Consider the following 16,249-nt stretch of genomic DNA (forward strand, 5'->3'; position numbering starts at 1 on the left):
AAAAAAAAAAAAAAAAAAAAAAAAGAGAAAAAAATTAGTATTTATCTAATGGCCTTGTTGAGGGGTGTTTGGGTCTGTTTTGATCAAACAGCATCACAATGAGGCAACAAATAACTAAGTACATACATGGTTTCATCCGTGTACAAGTTTATCTGTAGAATAAATACCTCCTATTGTATTTGTACCTCCAGTGTGCATTTGTAGTTTTGATAGTTTTTGCCAAACTGGCTCCTATGGAAGTCGAACCAAAGTGCATTCCCACCAGCAATGCAGGAAGGTGGGAAAGACCGACTCAGTGGTGGCAAGCCAGCGGCATCCCTAGGAATTTGGGATGGGGAATTTACCTGGCTTATTTAGCTTTCCTCGGTGCAAACATACAATAAACTTCTTATGGAAAAGGGGCATGGGGACTTTTGGCGCACTTTGCACAGGGGCAGTGGTGAAAATAGCAATATCTATCCCTGTGTAGGAATGAAGACGTGAAAGACAGTGTCAGGAGATTCAGGCCACCAGGTGGATTTTCCCAGGGGTTCTCCTAGCAGCCTCCTGTTGGAGCCCACTCTGCTTCCCCAGGCTCCCTGACAAAGCTGCTGAAGGCTCCCTCTCTGCTCCCTCAGCCCAAGTCATCAACCCCTCAACCCACCTTCAGAACTGGCCTCTCAGGAGTGACTTCTCCATTCGGGCCCCATCCTACAGCCCTCTCCGGGCATTAATCTTACTGGCTGGTCCCCTTGGCTCTTTTGACTCTCTGCTGTCTGTGGCTGCCAAGTTTCTTACTTCTTTGACCCCCAGAGGACTTCATTCTGACCTCTGCCTGTGCCTCTCTGCTCATTCTTCCTTTTCTGTTCTTCAAGTTCGACAGCTCTTCACGGTTTTCACCTTGGTCCATCTCTCTTCCCATTCTGTGCGTTCTTCCTATTTTACTGTTTTATTATTTTACCACAGTCTCTTATTTTTTTCTTTATTTTTCTTTTCTTTATTTTTATTTTATTCTTGTCCTTTTTTCTTTTTTGCTATTTTTTATATTTTTATTTTTGATTCATTTTATTTATTTATTTATTTATTTAGTTAGTTAGTTAGTTATTTAGTTAGTTAGTTAGTTTTGAGACGGAGTCTTGCCCGGTCGCTCAGGCTGGAGTGTAGTGGTGCAATCTTGGCTCACTACAACCTCTGCCTCCTGGGTTCAAGCGATTCTCCTTCCTCAGCCTCCCGAGTAGCTGAGATTACAGGTGCCTGCCACCAAGCCCGGCTAATTTTTTTTTTGTATTTTTAGTAGAGACAAGGTTTCACCATGTTGGCCAGGCTGGTCTTGAACCTCTGACCTCAGGTGATCCACCCACCTCAGCCACCCAAAGTGCTGTTCTGGAGTTACAGGCATAAGCCACTGTACCGGCCAATTCATTTTAAATAAACTTTATTGAGTTATAATTTACATGCAATAAAATTCATTCATACATTTTAAGCATTCAGTCGGATGACTTTTGACAAATGCATACACCTAAACAAGATAGAACACCTGTCCATCACCCCAGAAAGTGTTTTAGTCCCCCACTTGCAGTCCCTTCAGTCCCAGTTCATCGTTCATCTTTGTGTAACTATAAATTAGTTTTGTTTGTTTAAAAATTTTATATAAATGGAATCATATGGTAGGCACTCTTGCATCCAGCTTTTATTTTACACAGTGATTTTAAGACTCATCCATGTTGTTGCATCTATTAGTAATTTCAATCTTTTTATTACTATCCCTTTCTATGAAGAGACCAAATTTTGTTTACCCATTTCCTAGTTGATGGATTACTTGAATCGTTTCCAATTTTTAGCAATTATGAATAAAGCTGTTATGCACATTTGGATACAAGCCTTTTAAAAAGACAACCTATTATTCCAGTGTAGACTTCCACCAGCTTTTGAGCAATCAAATGAAACAGCACTATGGTGGCTACTAGCTACTTATGCCTATTCAGATTTGTGTACAGGTCTTTTTGTGGGCCTATGTTTTTATTGCACTTCAGTAAATATATAACAGTAGAATTGCTGGGTCATATGGTGGGTGTTTGTTTAGATTTAAAATAAACTCCAGTAGTTCTCCCAAGCAGTTGTACTATTTTATTTCATTTATATTTTTATTTTTTGAGACAGGATCTTACTCTATCACCCAGGCTGGAGAGCAGTAGTGTGATCATGGCTCACTGCAACCTCGACCTCCCTGGCTCAGGTGATTCTCCCACCTCAGCCTCCTGGGGTGGTTGATATTACAGATGTGAGCCACCACACCCAGCTATATTTTTGTATTTTTAGTAGAGATGGGGTTTTGCCATGTTGCCCAGGCTGGTCTCAAACTCCTGGGCTCAAGCAGTCTGCCTGCCTTGGCCTCCCAAAGTGCTGGGATTACAGACGTGAGCCACTGCATCCAGCCTGTACTATTTTAAGTTCTTGCCAGTGAGCTAGGAGAGTTTCAGCTGCCCTACATTCTAACCAACACTGGTATTACCCATCTTTTTAATTTCAGCCATGCTTGTGGTGTGAGGTACATCTTACTGTGGTTTCATTCTGCATCTCCCTGAAGACTACTGAGGGTGAGCATCTCTTCCTGTGGGTGCTGGCAATTTGCATGTCCTTTGTGAAGGGTCTTTGTGAAGTGTCTGTTCATGTCTTTTGCTCAGTTTTCACTGTTTGCCTTCCTATTAGTGAGTTGTATGAGTTCTTTATGTATCTGGAATGCAAATCCTTTTTCAGATACAGGTGCTGTGAACATTTTCTCCCAGTCTGTAGCTTGGCTTTTCAGAGCAGTAAGTTTTCACCCTGATGAAGTCTGACCCTCTGCCACGGTGGGCCTGGCCCTCAGCCCCGCTCACTCCTTTGGGGTCTCCTTTAACTAATTCTTTAAAAATTTTTTTAAAATAATTTTTATTGATATGGAACTTTTCATGAATTTGCGTGTCATCCTTGCAGGGGCCGTGCTAATCTTCTCTGCGTTGTTCCAATTTTATTTATTTATTTAGAGACAGAGTGTCACTCTGTTACCCAGGCTGGAGTACAGTGGCGTGATCTCGGCTCATTGAAACCTGTGCCTTCTGGGTTCCTGCTTCAGCCTCCAGAGTAGCTGGAATTACAGGCAAGCACCACCATGCCCAGCTAGTTTTCGTAGTTTTAGTAGAAACGGAGTTTCACCATGTTGGTCAGACTGGTCTCGAACTCCTGGCCTCAAGTGATCCACCCACTTCAGCCTCCCAAAGTGCTGGGATTACAGACGTGAGCCACAGTGCCCCGCCTTCATTCCAATTGTATATATGTGCTGCCAAAGAGAGCACTTTAACTCCCTTCAATCCTTTGCTTTCCTGCTTTGCACATCAGCTTGCCCAGCTCTTGTATCCAGTCTTGCATAAAACCTTTCTCAGTACTCAATTTTTTAAAAAAGAGAGAGGGTGGATGCTCCTTGGAAAGGAGATGATCTTTCAGTCCTTCTCTCATGGTTCCTTCTCTTCCTCCCCATCTGCTCTCTCCTCCCCAGCCCTGCACATCATCTCTTCTTTTCATTCGCTTTATTCCTCGTTTACTTCCTCTCCCCTTCTAAATCTCATGTATCTTGGGCAATAAAATTAACTTTTCAAGGTAAAATCAGGTCCCCCTCCCCATAGAGGCTTTTGTGCAAAGTGTTCTAACAAAAACATCTCCAACTTCAATATTGTCAGAACAAATTCTCAGGGGTAGGCACCTAGAACCTAAATCCTGCCTTACCAGGAACCCCAAATTGCAGTGTTATGGAAATGAAAAGAGATCCTAGACAGGTCAAATTGAGGAGATGGTATTTCTTTTCCTGTAACGCTCTCACCTGTGTGAGCTCCCTCTCCAGGTGTGTACCTCTTGTCAGATGAGATGATGGGTGTCCATGGCAAAGCTAATTACTCTCACCTGCATCAGAGCCCCTCACCTGGGTAGCTTTTAATTTCCCCCACTCTCTCCCAGAGCTTGGCTCTACCAACCGGTTAGACAGACTCTGGTGGTTTTCAGAGTGTGGTCCCCAGAGCAGCCGCATCTGCACCACCTGGAAACTTGCTAGAAATGCAGTTTCTAATTAGGTCCCACACTTGCACATGCATCAGAACCCCTGGCAGGGGCTGCTAGAACAGTCAGAACAAAGCTCGCTGGGGCCGGCCACGGAATTCAGTGGGTCTGAAGTGGGGCCTGAAAATATGCATTTCCAACAGGTTCCCAGGTGACAATGTTGCTGTGGTTCCCAGGGGCCCTCTGAGAAACACCACATTAAAGATTCTAATTCAGCTAGTGTGGGTCAGACAGTCCGGGCATCCCATGTTCCAACGCTCCCCTCTGCTGTGCAGCCGAGGTTGGGAGCTCCTGGTCCATGGTCTGCGTTGCAGCATGGCTAGAGCCGCACATCTGCAGAAGACAAGGATCCTCCTAAAGGGCTTCTTCCTTCAGCTAAGTTTTCATCACAAGCAAACTCTGCGTGTCTAGTGTACTTGGGGCTTGTAATTTTCCTCCAAGGACCTGTAGGACCCTCTCCAGGTCTAAGCATGTCTGGCATCGCAGGGTGCTGGGGCCTGCTGGCAGCTCATGTGCTTGGCGTCAGGTGCTCTGGGAGCTATGAGAGTTTGACCCAGAAAGGTGGATCCCTTGAGAGCTCTGGGCAGGGCCATAGCCCCCTTGGTTGGAAAGGGATATGTCCCTTTTGGTGCTGGAGAGCACTAAGCATTGAAGCTGTTGCCAAGGGCCTCTGGAATGTGACTGTTTCTGAGGCTGTTACAAAATTATATTAAATTCCCAAATGACTGTATCCATTGTAACATATGCAAGCTTTTTTTTTTTTTTTTTTTTTTTTTAGACGGAGTCTCTCTCTGTCGCCCAGGCTGGAGTGCAGTGGCCGGTTCTCAGCTCACTGCAAGCTCCGCCTCCCGGGTTTATGCCATTCTCCTGCCTCAGCCTCCGAGTAGCTGGGACTACAGGCGCCCGCCACCTCGCCCGGCTAGTTTTTTGTATTTTTTTAGTAGAGACGGGGTTTCACCGTGTTAGCCAGGATGGTCTCGATCTCCTGACCTCGTGATCCGCCCATCTCGGCCTCCCAAAGTGCTGGGATTACAGGCTTGAGCCACCGCGCCCGGCCCATATGCAAGCTTTTTATGTATCAGCCATGCTTATATCAGGCCACCTAAGAGTTTTGATTGTTTTTACTCTTTTATTGATGCAGAATTTGCATATAGTAAAATGCATAAATCTTAAGTGGATGCTTAATGATTTTTTACCTATGTATACACCCATGTAACCACCACCCAGATCAGGATAGAGAACATTTCCATCATCCTAATAAGTTCCTTCAGGTCATTTCTCACTCAATCCCCATCTCCCACTGCCCTAAACAAGTAGACACTATTCTGACATCTCTCATCATACGATCATACGTAGATAAGTCTTGCCTTTTTTTTTTTTTTTCAAGGGTCTTTCTCTTTTGTCACTCAGGCTGGGGTACAGTGGTGTGATCATAGCTCACTGCAGCCTTGAACTCCTGGGCTTAAGCGGTCCTCCCACCCCAGCCTCTCGAGGAACTGGGACTATAGGTGCACACCACCACACCCAGCTAATTAAAAAAAAATTTTTTTTTGTAGAGATGGGATCACCCTATGTTGCCCAGGCTGGTCTTAAATTCCTAGACTCAAGGGATTCTCTGGCCTCAGCCTCAGCCTCTCAAGGTTCTGGGATTACAGGTGTGAGCTACTGTGCCTGGCTTGTCTTATTTCTTGCAATCAATATTGTGTTTTTGAGATTCACTTGTATTTATTGTAAGAGCAACTCATTCATTTTTCTTGCTGTGCTGTACACCGAAATGTATTTATCTATTCTTCTATTGTTGGGCATTTGGGTTGTATTTAGTTTTTGGCTGTTATCAATTTAGTGGCAATGCGCATTTTTGTACATGTTTTTTGGTGTGCGTAAGCACTCATTTCTTTCAGGGTATATACCCAGGAGTGGAACTGCTTGGTCACATGGTGAGTGCATGTTTAATTTTAGAAGAAACTGCCAAATGGTTCTCCAAAGTGCTTATACTGGGTTATACTTCCACCAGCAGCATGTAAGAGTTCACTTCCTCCACATCCTCACCATTGCTTGATATTTTCAGAGATTTAATTTTAGCCATTCTAGTGAGTGTATAGTCATGGCATATTGTGGGTTTAATTTGCATTTCCCTGTAACCATTGAGGTTGAGCATCTTTTTTTTTTTTTTTTTTTTTTTTTTGAGATGGAGTCTTGCTCTGTTGCCCAGGCTAGAGTGCGCTGGCACAATCTCGGCTCACTGCATCCTTTACCTCCTGGGTTCAAGTGATTCTCCTGCCTCAGCCTCCCAAGTAGCTGGGATTACAGGCATGTGCCACCATGTCTGGCTAATTTTTTGTGTTTTTAGTAGAGACAGGGTTTCACCATGTTGGCCAGGCTGGTCTTGCACTCCTGACTTCAAGTGATCCACTCACCTTGACCTCCCAAAGTTCTGGAATTATAGGCATGAGCCACCATGCCCGGCTGATGTTGAGCATCTTTTTGTAAACTTACTGGCCATTTGGATATCCTTTTGTGTGAATGCCTTTTAAATTCATTTGCGCATATTTTTTTCCTATTGGATACCTGACACCTTTAATAAAGGTAAAAGGGTTATGAAATAGCACCTTACTCATGCCGGGAGTTAAGAGGAAACTGAAGTGGGTTTGTGAAGAAAGTGATGAGGGAGAAAAGGACCCTACATCTCAGGTCTCTGAAGCTGATTGGTCTCTGTCTCCCCAGAACCTAGCACACAGCTCAGCACAAGACAGGAACCCAACAAAAGTTCATCAAATAAGGGGACTGTCTTTGTTTTGGGGGGCTGTTGTGGACTTTGCAATGCATGATCCTCTTTACTATTCCATCTCTCTGAAGCTACACCAGACCCTGGGACCTCTCCAATTCTGGACAGGTGGCCCATAAGTAGCCTCAGGCCATGGCTCACTAAGACAGCCCAGATTCAGTCTTGTTGATTAGCCTGCTTGAATCCCATGGAAAACCTCTCCTGTCACTGGAGTACTCCACAAGCCCCGGGAATTGCAGTATTATTTACATCCCAATTTCTTTAAATTCAAGATTTGTATCCAATAGCATTGTCTCCCTGAACCTGGATCCCCAGGTTCTCAGAAGAGTCAGGGACCACAAGCTGCCCTCACCAGCCCAGATCTCTGCTGAGCACTTGTTCTACCTGGGATAAGTTCCTGGAGGTAAACCTTGTGTGCACTGCGTTATTGTGGGCGCACAACTCAATTAAGTGGCCTCCAGTGCTACTCATCGTCCTGCCACCTGGCTACCAAGAGGCCCAATCAGTATCTGTGGACCGAGTGGATAAAGAATAATTTAGGGTCCAATCCATTTCCCAATCCAGTAAGCCATCTTTCATTTCTACCATCTTGGGCAAAAGGAAAAAAAAAAACCAAAAAAAAAAAAACCGGGAATGTCTTTTTCTCTCTTTCTCTCTTTCTTTCCTTCTTTCTTTCTGTTTTTGAAACAGAGTCTCACTCTGTCGCCCAGGGTGGAGTGCAGTGGGATGATCTCAGCTCACTGCAACCTGTGTGTCCCGGGTTCAAGCAATTCTTGTGCCTCAGCCTCTTGAGTAGCTGAGATCACAGATGTGCACCACCATGCCTGGCTACTTTTTGTATTTTTAGTAGAGACGGGGTTTCACCATGTTGGCCAGGCTAGTCTCAAACTCCTGGCCTCCAGCAATCTGTCCTCAGCTTCCCAAAGTTCTGGGATTACAGGCATGAGCCACCATGCCTAGCCAGGAACATCTTTTTATGCTTTACCAGAAACTCAAACATCTTGATGTTTTCTTGTTCTTAATGATTTTGTTAAAGTCCAGACATTCCTTGATCATTGAAGACTTCTGTGTCAGCTAAGTTGTTTGAAGCAGTAAATCCCAGCTCTACATTACCTTCATAATATGTGTGCAACTGAAAAAGAATGTTAAAGAAGACAATGAAATGCTCAATGGTAGAGTTCTGAAATAATCAGAATTAATCAATCAGTCATGTATTTATTCAAATGACTAACACTTATTATTATGTATCTCCGTGGAGCCATGCATGGCGTGAGGGATGTGACACTGGAGATTTAAGTCTGGTGGTGGATGGGCTTTTGTCTTGAACTCCTGACCTCAAGTGATCTGCCCGCCTCAGCCTCCAAAAGTGCTAGGATTACAGGTGTGAGCCACTGCGCCAGCCCTTGGATGGGCTTTTGTAACCAACTATGTCTTCCTGGTGCCTTATCCATGATTGTTTCTTGGTATGGGATTTTCTCCCACTCTTGTGAATCCCCTGGTATTCCACCCACGGCTGCTGAAACCCAGTCCCTGGCTGGTTCCAGTGTCTGATTGTGCTAGGTTGTAATTCCATGTGCTGCCAGGATGTGTCTCTCTCTAACACCTGATGCTGCCGCGGCTGAAATGTTGGTTTCTGTGTGACAAATGAGAACAGTGTTAAAGTCAATTTTGTGTTTGAAGTTTTATCTTAAAAATAAGTTAACTGTGAATAAAAAGTTATCTTGGTCAGTGAAGGGTATGTAAATTTTTTTGTTTATTTTCATTTTTTGTATCTTCATGAGCACATGTAAAAGTTTTGGAATGGCATCGTCCAATAGAACTTTTTGCCGTGTTAGAAACATTTTACAATCTGCTCTGTCCAATAATTGTAGCCACTAGCCACATGGAGCTAGTCAGCAGTTGAAATGTGGCAAGTGAGACTGAGAAACTGAATTTCAGATTTTACTTAATTTTCATTAATTAATTGATAAATTTTTAGAGGCAGAGCTTAGCTTGGTTGCCCAGGCTGGAGTGCAGTGGAGTGCCATAGCTCACTGCAGCCTCAAATTCCAGTCAAGCTAGGACTACAGGCGAGCATCACCACGTCCAGCTAATTTTAAAATTATTTTTTCTAGGGATGGATCTCACTGTGTTGCCCAGGCTGGTCTTGAATACATGGCCTCTGGCAATTCTCTGCTTTGATTTCCCAAAGTGCTGGGATAACAGGCATGAGCCATCATACCCAGCCTTATTAAATTTAAACAGCGACATGTGGTCACTCTATGGAGCAGCATAGCTTTATAATAATTTTTAAAAATTAATTAAACAATTGACACATTGTCATTGTACATATGTATGGGGTGCAGTTTGATGTTTTAATACATATATTGTATAATGGTCAAATCAGGGTAGTTAGCATATCAATCACCTTATGTGTTTATCATTTCCTTGTGGTGAGAACATTCAAAAGCCTCTCTTCTAGCTATTTTGTAATATACAGTATCTTACTGTTAACCATAGCCACCCTACTGTGTAACAGAACGCCAGAATTTATGCCTCCCATCTAATTGTAATTTGTACCTGTCAACTGACCTCTCCCCATCGTCCACTCTCCCCTGCCCTTCCCGGGCTCTGGTAACCACTGCTTGACTCTCTGATTCTTCCATGAGATCAATTTTTTTTTTTTTTTTTTTTTTTTTTTACGATTCCACATATGAGTGAGATCAGGCGGTATTTGTCTCTCTGTGTCTGGCTTATTTCACTTAATATAATGTCCTCCAAGTTCCTCCACGTTGTTGAAAATGACAGGATTTCATTTTTTTATGGCTGGTAGAATCCTTTTTGTTTCTATTGCTTCAGCAAAGGAGAATCAGGAGAGAAAATGTCGGAACAGAGCACAGCCAGTCGGTCTCCTTACCAGTGTCAGGACAGATTAGTGTAAGACTGCAGAGTCCCAGAGATTTGTGGGTCAATTCTGGCCTTGCTACTTCATAGCTGCCGTGATGTTAGGTAAGTGAGTTCATCTCTCTGAGCCTCAGTCTCCCCACCTGTAGATTGGGGATTGTAATGCCAACCTCAGAAGACTACTGTGAGGACTGAGTGAAGTACTGTGTACAGCACTCAGGGGATGGGAGCATTGACTTACATAGTGAGGGCTCAGGGAAAGTCCCTCTGCCCCTGCTGGTGCTGATGGTGGCAGTGACAGCGGATTGATGATTCACCAGACTGGTCTTCCTGCTCGCTGTCTCTACAGGTGCTAAATCAGGGGGAGGACACAGTCCAAGGTCAAGAGCGTCAAGCAAAGAATTAGTCAGCTCACAGCCTAGGAGTCAGGCTGTTGTGTCAACTGCATTAACCCAGAGGTCAGAAGCAAAGGGGCTTACAGAAAAATTTTAAGAACAGAACAAAGGGATTTTTTTTTAAAACTCTTCACCGACGTTCCCCAAATATTAACATTTTGCCACATTTGCCTTACTGTTTTCTCTGTCTCTGTGTACAAATATATATATTTTTCTGAATCATAGGAGAGTAAATTGCAGATATGATGTCCTCTATCTCCCAAAGCTTCAGTGTATAATTCCTGAAAAGTAAAGGACATTCTGCTACACAGCCACAGTGCAATGACTAAGTCAGGAAATGAACACTGATTCAATACAATTAGCTAATCTACAGACCGTATTCAGATTTAGATGTCACCAACTGTCCCAGTAATGTCCTTTATAGCAACACAATATCCCAGACCACGTGCTGCAGTTAGTTGCCCTGTCTCTAATCCCCTCCAATCGGTGACAGTTCCTTGGGCTTTCTTTGTCTTTCATGACATTGACATTTTTGAAGAGTCCACACAGTTTTCTTGCAGAATGTCCCTCAGTTTGGGTCTGCCTGATGTTTCCTCATGATAAGACTCACGTTGTGTATTTTTGGGCAAGAATACGGGGAAAATGATGGCATGTTCTCAGTGCATCAGATCAGTGGGGACAGGAGGTCCATTTCTTAGTTTGGGAGAACAAATTCTGATGAAAAATATTGCCAGTGAGAAGGAAAATCGAGAGGATCTAAGGAGGCTGGTGTGGTTTGCACAAGCAACTGTGATTCGCTCCCATTTTCAAAGGACAGACGCAAAGGGTGGAAGGCAGAGAACTCCACTCAGAGAGCGAGAGAACGGAGAGAAGAGCGTCTGAAAAGCTGGCCCCAGAAACGAGCTGAGGCCCTGAAAAATGCTGAAGGCTAGCAAACAGGCTTCTAAATTGCTTGCTTAAAAAACACTCATTTGTTTTCCTGACAATAAAAAATAGAATGTGCTCATTGTGGAAAATACAAACGGTATAAAGAAGGAAACAGTAACTCCCTAAATCCTACACACCCAGCTGTAGTCACGACTAATATTTTGGGTATTTTCCTTCCCCGCCTCCAGGAAAGGCTTTTAAAGCTGCGCTTGGAGCGTGAAGCAAAGTGGGAATGGTCTCGGCGTGGGGAAGGTGATGTCATGGCAGCGGGGGCGGCGGGAAAGGGCTGCCTGTGCTTCCCCTTCACTCTTCACTGTTCACGTGGCTGTGGGCTGGGCAGGAGGGAGCCAAGTCTAGGGTGCATTGGGGAGCCTAGAACCACTACTATGCTCTGCAAAACTCTGAGGCGCTTCCAAAGTTTGGAGCTGGGCACGTATTTTACTGATTTCTAAAAATCGTAAGCGGTTGTGGGAGGGGAGAGGAGAAGGGTGTTGGGGTGACGGGGTGTCGGCGCTGGACTCAGCTGTGTGCGCCCCTGATTCAGACGAGGGAGACCTGCCAGGGTGGGGCTGGGCAGGGAGCTTCTGGGGAAGAATCCGTCCTGAGGGTGGAGAGCTACAGGGTAAGGGGGCCAGGCTGTCGTCATTAGAGGGGTGTCCGTCTGCGTTTGATTGCAGCCCAGCCCCACCAGAGGGGCTCCAGAGTCTGGGAGCCGCGAAGGAGCCGCCCTTATCAGGCAGTAGGGCGAGCTGCCCCGGGAGACAGTCTCCGTGCTGAGGGCGTTCCTCGGCCTGGGTCGTGGCGCCTACTAGCAGGGGGTTCCGGGATTCCCAGGGCAGGTCTGTCTGGTGCGTGATGTCCAACTGGCTTGAGGCCTGCGGCCCTGAAGGCCAGGTGGGCCGGGAGGCTGAGAGGCAGCCATGTCTAAAGGGAGCCAGAGCAGGGAGGGAAACGGAGCTCTTCTCCCGCCGTCCCCGGGGCTGTTCCTGCCGATAGACAAGGCAGATGTGTACAACGATTATAGTCTTTTTGTTTGTTTTAAGAGACAACCTTGCTATGTTGCCCAGGCTGGAGTGAGTACAGTAGCGTGTTCATAGCTCACTGCAGCCTCGAACTCCTGGGCTCAGGGTATCCTCCCACTTCAGCTTCCCAAGTAGCTGGGACTACAGGTGTGTGCCACCACGCCCTGCTCTCTTTTTTTTTTTTTTAGACGGAGTTTTGCTCTTGTTGTGCAGGCTGGAGTGTAATGGCACGATCTCAGCTCACTGCAACCTCTGCCTCCCAGGTTCAAGTAATTCTCCTGCCTGGGCCTCCCGAGTGGCTGGAATTACAAACATGCGCCACCGCCCGGCTGATTCTGTATTTTTAGTAAAGACGGCGGTTTCTCCATGTTGTTCAGGCTGGTCTCGAACTCCCGACCTCAGGTGATCCACCTGTTTCGGGATTACAGGTATTAGCCACTGCGCCCAGACGCCCTGCTAATTTTTAGATTATTTATTTATTTTGAGACAGAATCTCACTCTGTCACCCAGGTTGGAGTGCAGTGGCACCTTTATAGCTCACTGCAGCCTCAACCTCCAGGGCTCCAGGGGTTCTCCTGCTTCAGCCTCCCAAGCTGCTGGGACTATAGGTGTGGGCCAGCCCATCAGACTAATTTTTTTTTTCCCCAAGTCCTCACATCTCAGATGAACATCCAGCTAATTTTAAAAAGTTTTGTAGAGATGGGGGTCTTGCTATGTTGACCAGGCTGGTCTTGAGCTCCTGGGCTCAAGCAACTCTCCTACCTCAGCCTCCCAAAGTGTTAGGATTACAGGTGGGAGCCATCACACCACCCAGCTCGATTATAACATGTTAACTGTGGGCCAGGCACTGTGCTAAGTCTAAGTCTGCATATGTTCAAAGTAACCTTTGCAAATGGTCTATCCAGGTAGGTATTTATCATCCCTGTTTTATAGCAGACTCAATGGTAAATGATATAGCAGATGTGGTCAGTGCCCCAATGTCCCCCGGGCACTGGGAGGTGACCTCAGACCATTCCATGTGTGCTTGTGACTCCCTGTATCTTTCTACAGGGCATGCTCTATGGCCCTCGGAGTGTTGGGAGTTAATGCCTCAAGAGGGATTCTTAGCTGGCAGGTGAGGGATGGGAGTTGTATGAAAACCCCAGGGTGGTTGCTCCTTGATGAGACAATTTTATTTTTAATTGTGGTTAAAAAAAAAACACACATAGCGTAAAATTTACCATCTGAACTGTTTACAAGTGTATAGTACAGTGGTATTAACTGTTTGCACCTTGTTGTGTAATAGAATTTTTCATCTTGCAAAACTGAAACTCTATACCCATTAAACAACTCCCCATTCCCTCTCTCCGCAGGCCCTGGCAACCACATTCTACTTTCTGTCTGTGAATTTGACACTTTAGGTACCTTGTATGCAGTATGTGTCCTTTTGTGACTGGCTTATTTCACTGAGCATAATGCCCTCAAGGTTAATCCATGTTGTAACGTGTGTCTGAATTTCCCCTTTAAAAAAAAAAAAAAATTGAGGTGGAGTCTCTCTCTGTTGCCCAGGCTGGAGTGCAGTGGCACCATCTTGGCTCACTGCAACCTCAGCCTCCCAGGTTCAAGTGATTCTCCTGCCTCAGCCTCCCAAATTGCTGGGATTATAGGCCTCTGCCACCACACCTGGCTACCTTTTTTTTTTTTTTTTTTTTTTTTTTTGTATTTTTAGTAGAGATGGGGTTTCACCATGTTGGCCAGGCTGGTCTCGAACTCTTGACCTTAGCTGATGCTCCTCCCTCGGCCTCCCTAAGTGTTGGGATTATAGGCATGAGCCACTGTGCCCAATTTTCTTCTTTTTAAGTCTGAAAAATATTCCATTGTATGTATATACTACATTTTCTTTAGTCATCTGTTGATGGATATATTTTTTAATTTTTAATTTTTGTGGGTACATAGTAGGTGTGTATATTTATGGGGTACATGAGATATTTTGATGCTAGCATACAATGCATAATGATCACATCAAGGTAAATGGGGTATCCATCACTTGAAGCATTTATCTTTTTTTTTTTTTGAGATGGAGTCTCGCACTGTCACCCAGGCTGGAATGCTGTGGTACGATCTCAGCTCACTGCAACCTCCACCTCCCAGGTTCAAGCGATTCTCCTGCCTCAGCCTCCCAAGTAGCTGCGATTACAGTCATGCACCACCGTGCCTGGCTATTTTTTTTTCTTTCTTTCTTTTTTTTTTTTTTTTTTGTATTTTTAGTAGAGATGGGGTTTTACTATGTTGACCAGGCTGGTCTTGAACGCCTGACTTCATGATCCACCCGCCTCAGCCTCCCAAAGTACTGGGATTACAGGCGTGAGCCACTGTTGAACACAGCTGCAACAAACATGGAAGTGCAGATATCTTTCATTATACTGATTTCCTTTTTTGGGGTATATTTTTAGCAGTGGACTTTGCTGGATCATATGGTAGTTCTATTTTTAGTTTTTTGAGGAACCTCCAAACTGTTCTCCCTAGTGGCTGTACTAATTTATATTCCCACCAACAGTGTACAAATGTTCCCTTTTCTCCAACCCTTACAGCATTTGTTATTGCCTGTATTTTAGATAAAAGCCATTTTAACTTGGGTGAGATGACATCTCATTGTAGTTTTGATTTGCATCTCTCTGATGATCAGTAATGTTGAGAACCTTTTCATATGTCTGTTTGACATCTGAATGTTTTCTTTTGAGAAATGCCTATTCAGATCTTTTGCCCATTTTTGGTTGGATTATTAGGTTTTTTTCTATAGACTGGTTTGAGCTCCTTATATGTTTTGGCTATGAATTCCTTGTCAGATGGATAGTTTGCAGATATTTTCTCCCATTCTGTGGGTTCTTTGCTTTGTTGATTGTTTCCTTTGCTTTGCAGAAGCTTTTTAACTTAATATGATTTGTCCATGTTTGCTTTAGTTGTCTGTGAGTGTGGGGTGTTCCTCAAGAAATCTTTGCCCAGTCCAATGTCCTGGAGAATTTTTCCCAATGTTTTCTTTTGATAGTGTCATAGTTTCAGGTCTTAGATTTAAGTCTTTAATATGTTTTTATTTGATTGTCGTATATGGCAAGAGATAGGGGTCTAGTTTCATTCTTCTGCATATGGATATCCAGTTTTCCCAGCACCATTTATTGAAGAGACTGTCCTTTCCTCAATGTATGTTCTTGGTACCTTTGTGAAAAATGAGTTCACTGTAGATGTATGGGTTTTGTCCTGGATTCTCCATTGTTCTCCACTGGTCTGTGTGTCAGTTTTTATGCCAGTGCTGTGCTGTTTTGGTTACTATAGCTCTGTAATATAACTGGAAGTCAGGTGATGTAATTCCTCCAGTTTTGTTCTTTTTGCTCAGGATATCTTTGGCTACTCTGGGTCTTTGTGGTTCCATATAAATTTTAGGATTTTTTTTTTCTTCTATTTCTGTGAAGAATGGCATTGGTATTTTGATAGGGATTGTATTGAATCTGTAGATTGCTTGGGATAGTATGAACATTTTAACAATATTGGTTATTTCAATTCATGAACATGTAATATCTTTTCATTTTTTGGTGTCTTCAATTTCTTTCATTAAGATTTTATAGTTTTCATTGTAGAGATCTTTCACTTCTTTAGTTATTTCCTAGGTATTTTATTTCATTGGTAACTATTATAAATGGAATTACTTTCTGGATTTCTTTTATGAATTGTTTGCTGTTGGCATGTAGAAATGCTACTGATTTTTGTATGTTGATTTTGTATCCTGCAACTTTACTGAATTTATCAATTCTAATAGTTTTTGTTGATTGATATTTTTTGTTTGTTTGTTTCTTGTTTTTTGTATGAGATGAAGTTTTGTTCTTGTTGCCCAGGCTGTAGTGCAATGGTGCCATCTCGGCTCACTGCAACCTCTGCCTCCCAGGCTCAAGCAATTCTCTTGCCTCAGCCTCTCGAGCAGCTGGGATTACAGGCACCTGCCACCACGCCCAGCCAATTCTTCGTATTTTTAGTAGAGATGGGGTTTCACCATGTTGGCCAGGCGGGTCTTGAACTCCTGACCTCAGGTGGGCCACCCGCCTTGGCCTCTCAAAATGCTGGGATCACAGACGTGAGCCACCATGCCTGGCTGATATTTATTAGTTTTAATATTTAATTATTATTATTATTATTATATTAGA

At 44.1% G+C, this 16,249-nt stretch overlaps 1 long non-coding RNA gene across 1 annotated transcript in view; it reads left to right on the forward strand.

Annotated features, from left to right (window-relative positions):
- The window catches only part of LOC108544402 (uncharacterized), a 15,671-nt gene extending 5,913 nt beyond the window's left edge, over nt 1–9,758 (forward strand). Inside the window, exons 2-3 of the long non-coding RNA XR_001889829.1 lie at nt 2,510–2,576; nt 9,689–9,758. This is a non-coding gene — a long non-coding RNA (uncharacterized LOC108544402). The remainder of the gene's footprint in view (nt 1–2,509; nt 2,577–9,688) is intronic.
- Nucleotides 9,759–16,249: the final 6,491 nt, after the last annotated feature.

Source organism: Rhinopithecus bieti, unplaced genomic scaffold (genome assembly GCF_001698545.2).
Source record: "Rhinopithecus bieti isolate Rb0 unplaced genomic scaffold, ASM169854v2 scaffold_25396, whole genome shotgun sequence".
In the NCBI taxonomy this organism is placed as follows: Eukaryota; Metazoa; Chordata; class Mammalia; order Primates; family Cercopithecidae; genus Rhinopithecus; species Rhinopithecus bieti.